The sequence below is a fragment of the Natator depressus genome, chromosome 14 (assembly GCF_965152275.1).
Source record: "Natator depressus isolate rNatDep1 chromosome 14, rNatDep2.hap1, whole genome shotgun sequence".
NCBI lineage: Eukaryota > Metazoa > Chordata > Testudines > Cheloniidae > Natator > Natator depressus.
Genome location: NC_134247.1, coordinates 5,776,806 through 5,791,154, shown reverse-complemented (window position 1 = coordinate 5,791,154; position 14,349 = coordinate 5,776,806).

Genomic DNA, 14,349 nt, shown 5'->3' with positions numbered 1-14,349 from the left:
ATCCAGTATGGCAATTCCGATGTTCCTATTACAGAGAGAGAGATACTAAATGGGAAACATAGTAGAAGCACAGAGAGTAGCTTGGGAATCTAAAAGTAGCAGGATGTCAGTTGGAAAGGATTTAAAAATAATAAAAATAATTCATTTTCAGCTTTACTAAAAATGTATTTTATATAGACATATGCTAATTAGACTCTATGACTCTGTGAAGTCTTTTACATTACTAAGGCCAAAAGGACCACCGTGATCCTGTAGTCTGACCTCATGTACAGCACAGGCTTCCCTGAAATAATTCCTAGAGCAGATCTTTTAGGAAAACATCCAATCCTGATTGAAAAATAATCAGTGATGGAGAACCCACCACAACCCTAGATAAATTGCTCCCGTGGTTAATTACTCTCGCAGTTTAAAATTGTTCTGATGTTTTGAAAATATTTTGCTTTAAATAAACATGACACTATTTTTATCCAATCAATATTTTGGTTGCCTTTTCCACAGGAAAAGGACATTTTTTTCATTTATGTTTGGCAGTTAAAAAACAAAAAAGCTGGTAGATACCAAAACAAAACAAAACAAAAACATAAGAAAGTACTGACTCTGAGCCAAGCTGAACTTACGGAGTTTCAGCTCCTCTCTTAATAACTGCGGTCCCCATTCTGACACCTCTTCTCATGCTGAGCAGCACAAACTCATGCAAGTATTTCCATTCTTTACTCATGTGAGTAAGATTCTACTCAGTGTCAGTAAGAACAGCAGACTCAAGCGCTAGATTTCCATGGCATTTTGCAATAGTGCAATCCTGAAAAGCATCAGGACTGTGCATTTGGGTTACGCAGACATGTAAATAAAAGGAAATATCTCAGTACTTGTGTTAATTACTGGACTTTCCTTTTGGCTCAGGCAGCTTATAACGGGGCCAAAAGAATGTTAGATCTGATCTTCTAACATAACTGCCACTATCCAGGAAATGAAATACCAGGGGAGCCAAAGTCACTGCTGCTCTGAAGTCACTGGTGTTATGGCAGCACGAATTTGGCCCCACATCTCTCAGCACTTCACCCCAGGTGTTAAAAAGCCCACATCAAATAAAAACACAAATGCACATGTAACCCACACACCTCCTGGGTGTGGTGTTCTGTCCCATCTAGTGGCATGGAGAGGACTTGGAGAGAGAGAGAAAGAGATAAATGAGTCTGCTCTACAGCTTTAGCTAACAGCGAGTTGGCTTTTAGCTCATGCTATAGAGGCTCATGCACTAAGCTTGAGAGGTCCCCAGTTCGATCCTGCCCTCCGGTGACCGGGGTCTGTTGGCGTTACACACGTGCAAATAAATCCAAATAGTAGGAGCCCCCCCCCCCCCCCCGCTGACCCCACAACTCATCACAGGGCCAGACTCTGCTGATCTTGAGATCTTAGTGAGGTTACTTGTGGAGTAAGTCACTTCGTGAAAACAAGTGGCTGAATCTGGCCCGTATAATAACTAGAGTCTCCACATAGTTCCACTGCTGAATCTGGCCTTAAATCAGAAGATTCTTGCACTCTGTTTGGGAAACACTGGGAGGTTGCATGAGGACAAAGAAAAGAATGACATGTCATAAAAGCATTACGTTCCTGAGTGCAGGCAGAGCTTGCAGCTTCTCCCGGGGGCAGTAGGGTAGCTAATTGCAATCACTTGGAGCTGTGGCATACAGCTGCTTTGTCACGAGGGTAACATCAATCTCTCTCCAATTGAAAACCACAAGAATGAAATGAAGACGGCGTGAGGAATCTGCTGTCATAGAACTTCACTCCTAAGCCTTTGTTCTTGTTTCTTAGCACTAAAATACAAATCACCCAGCCGATCCTTTCTTTTCTTTTGCAAGTATTTTTCCCAGCAACCTAGCTATTGATACAGTTCCATGGTGGGAAATAGAACCCACCACAAGAGGCCAGCAAGCTACAAACCTAGGACATTCAGGTGCCAATCACAAAATTGTACGCTACTTCATTAGCTAGAAGCAACAGTAAACTATTATCCAATTTGTGAACTAGCCACTAGTGAAAGTTGCAATACATGTTACAGGCATGTTATATCAGCAGCCATAACTATCATTGGCTTCAGTTAGGATTGTCCCCCATTTCCCCTGGGGTGGAACCTTGTCAGCTGTATCCAAACCAGTCAAAGTTGGACTCAATACAAAGATCTGCGTACCAGAACATAAGTTGCATGGAATCACAGTGAAGGATAGAAAGGGGAACAAGTTACACCACTTAAGTCCACCCTGAATTTGTATGAGACAGAGTTTTATCCAGGGACTGCAGTTCTTAGAGGACAATGCAATACGATTCAATTCTAATTTGTATATAGAATGGATCCCACAGCATGTCATGAAAGAGAAAACAAAAGAAAAATGAACTGTTTTGGCACAGAGCAACAGAATGAAGAAATACCCCTTTTCTGCCTCAAACTCTATTCCCCCCCCCCCGCCCCGCTCTCCCATTGCTGAAATGCACAGGGAAAAAGCTTTAAGCTTTATAGAGTGCCCTGCAACTTTCAGCTCATATGGACCAGGGGTGGGATGGGACTGGACAACAATTTCTACTCTTTTCAGGCCATTTGCCCAGCACTGAGAGCTCTTTGGTGTCAGAAGGAGAGGCCCTGTTTGTATTTCACTAACTCTTTCCCTCTTGCTTGTTCCCTGTTAAATAGAAATGTTTGGGGTTGTGTTTCTCCCTTTTTTGTTACATTACATTTTTGGTAGCTTCTTCAGATTGTCGAGTGGTTAAGCTCTGGAAAATGACATCCCTCCAATATTCTCACACCCACATTTACTCCTACAAACACATTGTATTGCCAGAAGAAAAGAACATGTTTCATGCTAACTTGTTAAACTGTACTAAAAGTAGAAGCTGAATGCTAGTAGCTAGCAATCATCAAAGAGAGGAGAGCAGTTTTCAGGTCAGTATTCAAGCTGATTTACTCTAGTTTTTTTGTTTTTTTTTTTTAAATCAGCAGGCTGCGTGGCTTCTTTCTGCTCCAAAATCTCTTCTTTGACACCCTGAAACATCGCTCATTGTTGTCAGAAGCTGGGAGAGCTAAGCACAATACTGAGGCAAAAACAGGGCCACCTTCTTTCAAACTTGCCCTGGTTAGAACCTTAAGACATGAACCAACGTAGCCAACAGAATGACTCGAATAGTGAGGTACTGCCCAGAGTAAGAGTGGCAGAATTGGTCCCTAAATAAATACCAAGATGCTAGATTCTAAAGTTCTATAAGGCTACTCGTGTCCTCTATCAGAATCCACGTATGTATCACATGACAATTCCATAATGTTTTGAAACTGAGATACAATTCGTCCTTCAGAAAACAAAACTTCTAGTGCATAGCTGTAACAAAGGGAAGGTATTGTGTCTCCATTTGCAGTTGTATCTAGGATGACATTTACTGCACTCACAAGGAAGTTGTTATTGTAACTGCTCCAGCGTGATAAATTGCTATAAAAATTTAGGGATTTGTTTTTACTGGAAACCTGTTAATTGGCTTTATAAAATTCCATTGCCCTCTTGTCATGGTTCCTTCCCCACTCTGAACTCTAGGGTACAGATGTGGGGACCTGCATGAAAGGCCCCCTAAGCTTATTCTTACCAGCATAGGTTAAAAGCTGCCACCACCAAAGTGTTACACAAAGAACAGGGGAAGTGCCCACTTGGAAACGTCTCCCCCCCAAAAATATCCCCCCAAGCACTACACCCCCTTTCCTGGGGAAGGCTTGATAAAAATCCTCACCAATTTGCATAGGTGAACACAGACCCAAACCCTTGGATCTTAAGAACAATGAAAAAAGCAATCAGGTTCTTAAAAGAAGAATTTTAATTAAAGAAAAAGTAAAAGAATCACCTCTGTAAAATCAGGATGGTAAATACCTTACAGGGTAATCAGATTCAAAACATAGAGAATCCCTCTAGGCAAAACCTTAAGTTACAAAAAGACACAAAAACAGGAATATACATTCCATTCAGCACAACTTATTTTATCAGCCATTTAAACAAAACAGAATCTAACTAGATTGCTTACTAACCCTTTACAGGAGTTCTGACCTGCATTCCTGCTCTGGTCCCAGCAAAAGCATCACACATACAGACAGAACCTTTGTTTCTTCCCCCCCCCCCAGCTTTGAAAGTATCTTGTCTCCTGATTGGTCATTTTGGTCAGGTGCCAACAAGGTTATCTTAGCTTCTTAACCTTTTACAGGTGAAAGGGTTTTTCCTCTGGCCAGGAGGGATTTAAAGGTGTTTACCCTTCCCTTTATATTTATGACACCTCTAAACAGATAATTTCTTTGTAGATGCAGATTTGGTGGACAATTCCACTTAGAGCTGCTTGCTGGATTGTTGTGGGATTATTCTTTTAGACACTTGGCTGATCCTGATTAGCTGGAAAAAAACAAACGATGTCCATTAACTAACTTTAACTTTATTGGAAGGGTGGTCAAATCCAAAGTGGCAGCAATAGAAACATGTAGATTTAGTCAGTTCAGGGAATTGGACACATTTCAGAAGACAAGAAATATCAAAGTACACAGCCAAAAGCTAGATAGTTAATCAGTCACTAGGAGACAGCAGGCACTAATTTTCCTAAGAAAACTAAATCAACCATTAAAAATTGAGCAGGCACATTTTTCCTAGGAAAACTAAATCAAACCATTAAAAAACAAACAAACAAAAAACAGCCCATGATCAACAGGAGCAGGTGCTGACAAAGCAACTGAAAGAGATACAGGAGTAAGGACAAGGTACTGGTAATGATCACTGTAATCAGAAGGCAGGTGAAATGTATTTAAATAAATCTAATGCTTGAAGTAAAGTCAGTAGTGTGCCTGATTGAACACGGAATATTCACACTGACTTCAGAGGGCTTCAGATCAGGTGCCCTATTTTGAGAAAGTTCTAAGAGAATAAATGTTCTCTGGGTCTATGGTTTTATAAAATTCAGTATCATTAATTAATTATATTATATTATATTATATTATATTATATTATATTATATTATATTATATTATATTATATATCAGTATTGGATATACTCTAAGAGTGAGCCACATGAATTTGTTACCTGGAGAGCACTTCATTTGATCAATTACTTATCATTTCACCCACTGATCTGAATACTTGAAAAGAGATGGGAGGAAGGATAAGAGGGAAATGACGATATCAGGTATAGTCATTTCCTTTTAATCCTTCCTCCCATCTCTTTCCGATCATTATTCCTCTTGGCCATGCAGAAAAGAATTATGGTGCATGTTGATGAATTCAAGCAGCCTGCTAGGTATCAATTTAGTCCATTGATGACAAGCGTACCATTGGCCTCCCAAGGTGAGACATTTTTGAAGCTGCTAAGAAAGATTCTTCAACGTTGCTTTCCTATTACTGAGTATTATGGATGTTAAATAGATGTATAAGTACAAATGTGAGAAGGAAGAAAAAGGGAAGCTTGGGCATAGTATTAGAAAGGACTAAGGGCACATTGTCTACCAAAACTTTGTGACAGAAATCAGAGGTAATCCCAGAACCTCTTGGCTTGCTGTACATTGGAGTTTAAAGCATGATTTTATTGGTAATGGGATAACCGCATAAAGGATGAAATTCACCATTAAGTCCCACTTAAGCCTTATTTTGGTGGTATGTGATGCACAGGTTTTGTGTTAGCTCACTGCACAGAGTGAATGTCACCCAAAGAAGAGAGTTTGGAAACATATCCAGAAGAAAAGGAGTACTTGTGGCACCTTAGAGACTAACCAATTTATTTGAGCATAAGCTTTCGTGAGCTACAGCTCACTTCATCGGTTGCATACTGTGGAAAATACAGAAGATGTTTTTATACACACAGACCATGAAAAAATGGTTCTCTTCCCCCACCCCACTCTCCTGCTGGTAATAGCTTATCTAAAGTGATCACTCTCCTTACAATGTGTATGATAATCAAGGTGGGCCATTTCCAGCACAAATCCAGGTTTTCTCACCCTCCCCCCCAAAACCCACTCTCCTGTTGGTAATAGCTTATCTAAAGTGATCACTCTCCTTACAATGTGTATGTATTGTAATGTATCCTGGCCACTATGGATGTAGAAGCCCTCTACACCAACATTCCACACAAAGATGGACTACAAGCCGTCAAGAACACTATCCCCGATAATGTCATGGCTAACCTGGTGGCTGAACTTGGTGACTTTGTCCTTACCCATAACTATTTTACATTTGGGGACAATGTATACCTTCAAATCAGCAGCACTGCTAGGGATACCCGCATGGCCCCACAGTATGCCAACATTTTTATGGCTGATTTAGAACAACGCTTCCTCAGGTCTCGTCCCCTAACACCCCTACTCTACTTGCGCTATATTGATGACATCTTCATCATCTGGACCCATGGAAAAGAAGTCCTTGAGGAATTCCACCATGATTTCAACAATTTCCATCCCACCATCAACCTCAGCCTGGTCCAATCCACACAAGAGATCCACTTCCTGGACACTACAGTGCTAATAAAAGATGGTCACATAAACACCATCCTATACCGGAAACCTACTGACAGCTATTCCTACCTACATGCCTCCAGCTTTCACCCTGACCACACCACACGATCCATTGTCTACAGCCAAGCTCTGCGATACAACCGCATTTGCTCCAACCCCTCAGACACAGACAAACACCTACAAGATCTCTATCAAGCATTCTTACAACTACATTACCCACCTGCAGAAGTGAAGAAACAGATTGATAGAGCCAGAAGGGTTCCCAGAAGTCACCTACTACAGGACAGGCCTAACAAAGAAAATAACGGAACGCCACTAGCCATCACCTTCAGCCCCCAACTAAAACCCCTCCAACGCATTATCAAGGATCTACAACCTATCCTGAAGACGACTCAACACTCTCACAAATCTTGGGAGACAGGCCAGTCCTTGCCTACAGACAGCCCCCCAACCTGAAGCGAATACTCACCAGCAACCACATACCACACAACAGAACCACTAACCCAGGAACCTATCCTTGCAACAAAGCCCGTTGCCAACTGTGCCCACATATCTGTTCAGGGGACACCATCACAGGGCCTAATAACATCAGCCACACTATCAGAGGCTCGTTCACCTGCACATCCACCAATGTGATATATGCCATCATGTGCCAGCAATGCCCCTCTGCCATGTACATTGGTCAAACTGGACAGTCTCTACGTAAAAGAATAAATGGACACAAATCAGATGTCAAGAATTATAACATTCATAAACCAGTCGGAGAACACTTCAATCTCTCTGGTCACTCGATTTCTGATCTCAAAGTGACTATCCTTCAACAAAAAATCTTCGAAAACAGACTCCAGCGAGAGACTGCTGAATTGGAATTAATTTGCAAATTGGATACAATTAACTTAGGCTTGAATAGAGACTGGGAATGGTTGATTCATTATAAAAAGTAACCTATTTCCCCTTGCTTAATCCTTTCCCCCCCACTGTTCCTCAGACGTTCTTGTTAAACCCTGGATTTGTGCTGGAAATGGCCCACTTTGATTATCATACACATTGTAAGGAGAGTGATCACTTTAGATATGCTATTACCAACAGGAGAGTGGGGTGGTGGGGGGTGGTGGTGGTGAGAAAACCTGGATTTGTGCTGGAAATGGCCCACCTTGATTATCATACACATTGTAAGGAGAGTGATCACTTTAGATAAGCTATTACCAGCAGGAGAGTGGGGTGGGGGGAGAGAACCATTTTTTCATGGTCTGTGTGTATAAAAACGTCTTCTGTATTTTCCACAGTATGCATCCAATGAAGTGAGCTGTAGCTCACGAAAGCTTATGCTCAAATAAATTGGTTAGTCTCTAAGGTGCCACAACTACTCCTTTTCTTTTTGCAAATACAGACTAACACGGCCCTTAGTCTGAAAGATATCCAGAAGACTGGACTCCCAGCAGAAGCTTATCTCAACTACTCGACCCAAGTCCTGGGTCTACACAATGGGCTGAAGAGTTTCATGAGAACAGGTTCCCTTCTGGTTTCAACTCTACTGGCACCAGTCCTGGTTGGAAGTCCTAAGTGGGGAAAAGTGAAGTTATTTCAACTTTTCAAGCAAGTTTGTGTCCAAAACTGAGTAAGAGCAGAAGGTTGTGTCTGAGTGGTTGGTCCATGCCTAGAGTTTAGAGAGGAGATAAGAGAAGAATTTTTAAACCTCAAGGAGAACAAAAAGCTCAGAGTGGCTTGAAGAAGGATGAGTGAAATGAAATAAAGACATTTACCTAAGAACAACCTTTCATAGTGCTGCCTTATATGTGTGCGCGTGTATGTCTGTTGGTAGGTACAAATTCATAGGGTACATTATTTTACCGCTTTTTATTCTATTTGACTCAGATTTGGACAAAAATATTCTTGGATAAACTTCACTTAAGACTCTTAAAAACTGAAATGTATTTTGATATTTCCTGGAAAATGTCAAAGAAGTGCGATATTAGGTGAGCAAGCTCTCTTTTCTCACACTTTTTTTTTTTGCTTTCTTTCTGGCTCTGAGCGCATATCCCTAATTTTTTCACATCTTTATTTTTAAAGTTGAGTCATTCTGTGGATGATTCTGCTGGAGGAAATATATTTTCCCAGGAGATCCAGGCAATCTGATGCCTCTGGGGAAGATTGGGTTGACGCTCTGCTTGGTTTAAATGAAAATGGACAAGAGATGCCTTTGAATTTCTTTAGCAAATCACGAAAGAGAATTTTTCTCTACTGCATTTTTGAGACAAATTCCTTCTTGGAGAGGAAGAAACCACTTTGCTTAAATCTCAGAGGCTGATTGTGCTCTCATAGAATTTAATGGCAAAACTCCCATGGTCTTCAACGGGACCAGGAGCGAATGCTTTAGCATCAATTTATGTTAAGCTAAGCAAGTGCTAAACATTATTAAATCAGAGAAGACGGATTCTTCAGTGGTTAGGGAACTCACCTAAAACTTAGCAGATCTGGGTTCAAGTCCCTGTTCTGCCACATACTTCCTGTGTGACCATGGGCAAGTTACTTAGCATCTCTGCATCTTTAAACTGGGGATAATAGCAATGTGTTACATCATAGGGGTGTTGTGAGCCTAACCACCTTAAAAATTGTAAGGCTCTCAAAGTACCCAATATATTTTAATGGGGACCAGAATTCACCTACAATGTTTAAAAATACTTAACATGCTGGCAGGAAGTGGGGGGAAGGAATTCAGCTGTTTTTCAAAAAGTGTGACAATTTGCATTTCTGCCTCAGATATTTGTGTTTTCTAGTCAAAGAAAAAGTCATTATTAGAAACGAAAAGTTTTCATTTCCATGAGGAAATAGGCCAAGTTTATGTGTGGAAATGGCCAGTGGTAGCCTGTTGGGTGAAATTTCTCAATTTTCCTTGGAAAAAAATAATAAAGGAAACACTGCATTTGCTGACATTTTCCTTTGAATTAAATTAGCAGTTTCTCAGAAACACTCACAGAAATATTCGATTTTGCAAGACAGAGCTGGCAGACTTCAACACAGCTTGGCCTCCAAGTCCAAGTGGAATTGACCTTGTTCAGTTTTTCTAATGCAGCATTTTATTTTCCTGGAGTAACTCTGCTTTTACTTTCTCTTATATTGCACATTGATGGTACCAGTGTCACAGAAGGCTGAGAATGCCAAATCTAATCATTACTTTACATTTTTTCAGACACATTTCAGAGCTTTATTCCTGGTGAGAAGAGTTTTGTAACCACCTGAGCTCTTTCACTTCAGAAAGTGAGAGTTCTTGTACATTTTGATCTGAAAACAGCTCTTTTGACACAATTCTGATTGGCGAAAACCATCAAAAGGTTTGTTTTCCTTCCAATGCAGAACAAAAACAAAATTTGAAACCTCCAAAGCTGTCACCAAATGGAACTGTTGTGTTCTGGTCAGCTCTATTCCTGGGTTTGTAGAAATGTTTGGGCACTGCAAATGGCTTCCTTTGGGCAGCTGTTAACGCAGTTTCTCTCAGAAGTTAGAAAAGACTGTGCACAAAGAACCCAGGCCCACTGGTCCCAAGGTGGGCCACAGAGTCACTGATGAGGGAAGAACACACAGGGTCTACCACTCATGGGTAGTAGGAGTGCTCTTGGAGGGTTCTGCATATACCATGAGTAATAATACATGGGTATAATTAGGCTGAACAAAGCACAAGGCATTTTGCTTGAAGCTTTTGAATTTTAATAAAGAAACATTAATTTAACCATACAAAATAGAAAGGCACTTCAGTCTAGCACAGAGCTGTTCTAACCTGGCATTCGATAAAAACGTAATAAGAGGCTGTTTGTATGTGTGAGGAAAAAATGGTACTGCCATTCCAAACTGACAATTCCAGCTGGTCTTAAAAGTCAGTAAAGGGACCGCTGAGAAAGGAGGAAATATCTATGGGAACTATCAAGATGTCCTTCTTGTAAGTACAATAAGAAATCAAATCAAATGGAGAGCTAAAGGCTCCTTTGTACAAGGCATATTTTCAGGTCCATTGGGGACAACAGTCAGGTCTTTTGGGGCAAGTGAGTTCTTCTCACATTCTCGAGGGGATTTACACTGCACCCTAAATGCAGAAGCTCTGAAATTAAGACATTTGAAGAGCATACGGATTATTTGTATAGATGTAAAGATGGTTTTGCATTGATAATGTGGACATTTGCACTTTACAGATTTTAAATCACTTTCGAGATCAGATCAGAAAATCCAAACCTTTTTCCAGTATATTTCTTCAGTAAACATGTTTCTCTTTTTTGATTTCTTGGTTTGGGGTGTGGATGTATTTTTTCAGCACAGATCAGACCAATTATAAAGCCGCAAATAATAGCTAATACAGAGCCCATTTCTACCATCCTTACACTGAGTAGTAACTTACTCCACAAGTAGCCCCATTGATTTAACAAATAAAACAAAGATAATATCGCATTCAGGATACATGTGTTTAAGACTTTGCCAGCAACAGGGAGACCTCTGGGCTTCCAGAGGCTGGGACAAATTCTGCTTGAAGATAGGCATGTGCAATTTTACACAGATTGTGATCCACACTCAGAGTGATTCACTGCACAGGGCATGAGAATAGGAATCAAGAGGCCCTGGGCTGGATTCTCCTCTCGTGTAAATAATTGGAGGTCCAGTCCATGGTGCTACGCCAATTTATCCCAGCTGAGGATCTGGTCCCAAGGTTCTATTCAAGGCATGGTTAGTGATGCACTGTGGCGATGACCTTCATTAGGTAAGCTGTAACTTCATGGAGCCTCAGTTTCCCCATCTATGATATAGGAATGATGATGTTTGCTTTTCTTTGTGAAGTACTTGATCTCCATAGTTGAAAGGAGATATATAAACATTAGGTGAAGGTTCTGTTTAGTTTTGCTTGTCTTTTGCCGTTCTAGGTGTAAGATATGTTGCAATATACTTTTACCGTGAAAATGTAGTTACAGTAGAAATGATAATATGAAGGTTGACGTGGTTCTTTATATGTAGGCATTCTCTCTGTCTGAAAGGGAAGTTTCCCAATGGAGTCATATTTATGAGTTAGACCCTGATATTAACTGGCAAGTTTAATCATGCCCTAGAAGTTTTCACTTTGAATTGGCATTAGAACAACTTTTTAAGAATCATTAAACTATAGTCTGGATCCTACAAAGACTTACACATATGCTTAACTTTACATGTGTGAGAACCTCCATTGATTTGAATGGGACAACCCATGTGCAAAATTAAGCGCAGGCACCGAAGTGCTTGCAGCATCAAGGCACGTGCTTGTAAATAAAGCTGTGATCTTTCATCAAATGGGTTTTTAATGGGAATGACTGGAGAAGAGGGAAACGAAGGGTACAGGAATAGAAACGTTGATCTCCTGCAAATGTTATAGTACAGTATGTGCTACATGTTTAAGTCAGCTGGGACAAAGAGCAAGAGCTGTCTATTGTTTTCCTGTATTATTTTAGAAGCGTTACATTGAACAATGAATCTTGTCAAGAAAGCCCTAAAATTCTCAGTTCGTGAAGAGCACAATTTTGCCTTCCTGATATTTTTTGTTATTTCTGCTGAAGCACGCAATGCTTTACCTTGTCTTTTACCTTGAGCAGAAAGCTTATTTCATAGAGTCATGGAATTTAAGGCCAGAAGGGACCATCTCGTCTGACCTTCTGTGTATCACAGGCCACTAAATATCCAGCATCCACACCTGAAGCCTAACAACAAGAATTGGACCAAAAACATTACAGCCCTTAGGAGACTAAACTCTTGTGTGTCACAGAGAGCGAACAGGAGAGGCTAAGGTGAATCAGTGTCTGATGCCCCTGCTAAGGCAGGGAGTTGATTATGTGAGGCATACCCAGATCATCCTGGAAAGTGACCTGCACGCCACGTTGCAGATAAAGGCAAAAGACTTTGGAGCGTCTTGGCATGAATCTGCTCTCAGACTGGTGTAAATAAGGAATAAGTCCTGAAGCCCACGGGAGTTGCACTTGTGTAAAACTGATGCATGCAGGACAGGAGAATTAGCTCTCATTTATTTTTCTCAGTTAACTCAAACACAGATATGTTCTGTTCTAGCCATCTCAAAAGAATAATGAAATATTCACTGGCAAATATTTGCATAGTGCTTTGAAACTATAAAATTTTATCTCAGTCTTTGAGATGGGCCAGAGCTTTAAAGTTCTGATCCAGAACAAGATCTGAACTTCAAAGTAGGGGAGCATTTTGAGCCAGAGTTTTGGTTCTGCCCATTATAAGAAATAAGAATCAGTCATAAAATTCAGGTGTGGATCCAAATACGGATAAAAACTTCATCAGCATTCAAGAGTGTTTGGATCTGGGTTTTGATTTTGTCTCATCTGTAATACATGGTAATACATGCTGCATTACGACAATTATTGATAATACTAATCATGTTAGGACCTAAAATATCCAGAAGTGACAGAATTTTGGGTACCCAGCTTGAGGCAAAAAGGGGTCTGATTTTCAGAAAGTGTTTGAAATTCAGCATCCCAACTCATTAATCATGAATGACTAGGGGAGACAGGGTCTTCCTTTTAAAGTCATTGATTTTTTTCTGGACTATCTATTTACCTCCTTCTTTTGCTATTGATAAGATGTGCCCATCACACGCTCTCTAGGCTCAGGTATTAAAATATAAAACAAGATACATAGGTTAATACTGACAAATGTCATCCTACAAATTTCAACTCCTGGTATATAAAAAAAAAGCCTCCAATGAGACATTTGTGAAAAATAGGCACGTAGGTGTCTATGTCAATTATGAAAATTGGACTTAGGCTCCTAAGTCAGTTAGGCATTGTTTAAAAATATTAACCAAGCTATTGTCGTATTTATAATATAAAATATTGGAAGTTCCAAATGTGATTGGTCCCAAGTGCATTAGGCACTGCACAAACACATAATAAAATACAGTCACCGCCCTGTGGGCCTTACAGTCTGAATGAACAAAACAGACAAAAGAGTGGGAGGGGAAACTCTGTCAAAGAAAGGTGAAGTGACTTGCCCATAGTCACACAGTAGGTCCATGGCAGAGTCAGAATCCTACAGTTTCAGGCCAGAAGGCACCACCAGATCATCTAGATAAGTGATACTCAGCCCTAAATGGTTCAGGAGCCAAAATAGCAATCAACATTACCCAAAAAAGTCACAGTTGTGTGAATTTGTTGTTTATTTTACTATAGTACTATGTATTCATATTTGAACAGTATGATGGGAAATATTTTATATATTATTCTCACAGCAAAATGACTGACCAAGTATTATTATTTTATCAACTATAGTTGGTTAATAACATAGTAAAAGCATCCTGGTTGGTTAATAAGTTAGATGGGTTAATAATTAAATCACACAGTGTTTTAATATCATGTGCTGCAAAGAGCCGCAGGAGACATATTAAAGAGCCACTTACTGCTCGTGAGCCTCAGTCTGAGTATCACTGTTCTAGGTGATCCCAGGCGTTCTTAGTTCCAATCCACTAGGTCATGATAATTAGATAATTTCCATAACACAGGCCTTCCTTCTTCACCCCCACTAAATATTGATTGGTACACTGTTAGCTCCTCCACAGATTTCACTGCAGTCCTTGTAAGTTATTCTACCTTATCAGGACTATTGTTTTTCTCAGTTGCTTTGTTAATATTTTACTCCATCTGTTACTGCACATCTGACCAGACCAAAATTAACTTGATGTTTCAGCATGTACATACTGTGCACAATACACTGGCTTGCCTTTTTTTTTTTTTTTTTTATACTTCCTTTACACATCAATCTCAACTGGTCATTAAGGTTGTGCCTTTATTCCAGTAAAGTTATTTAAG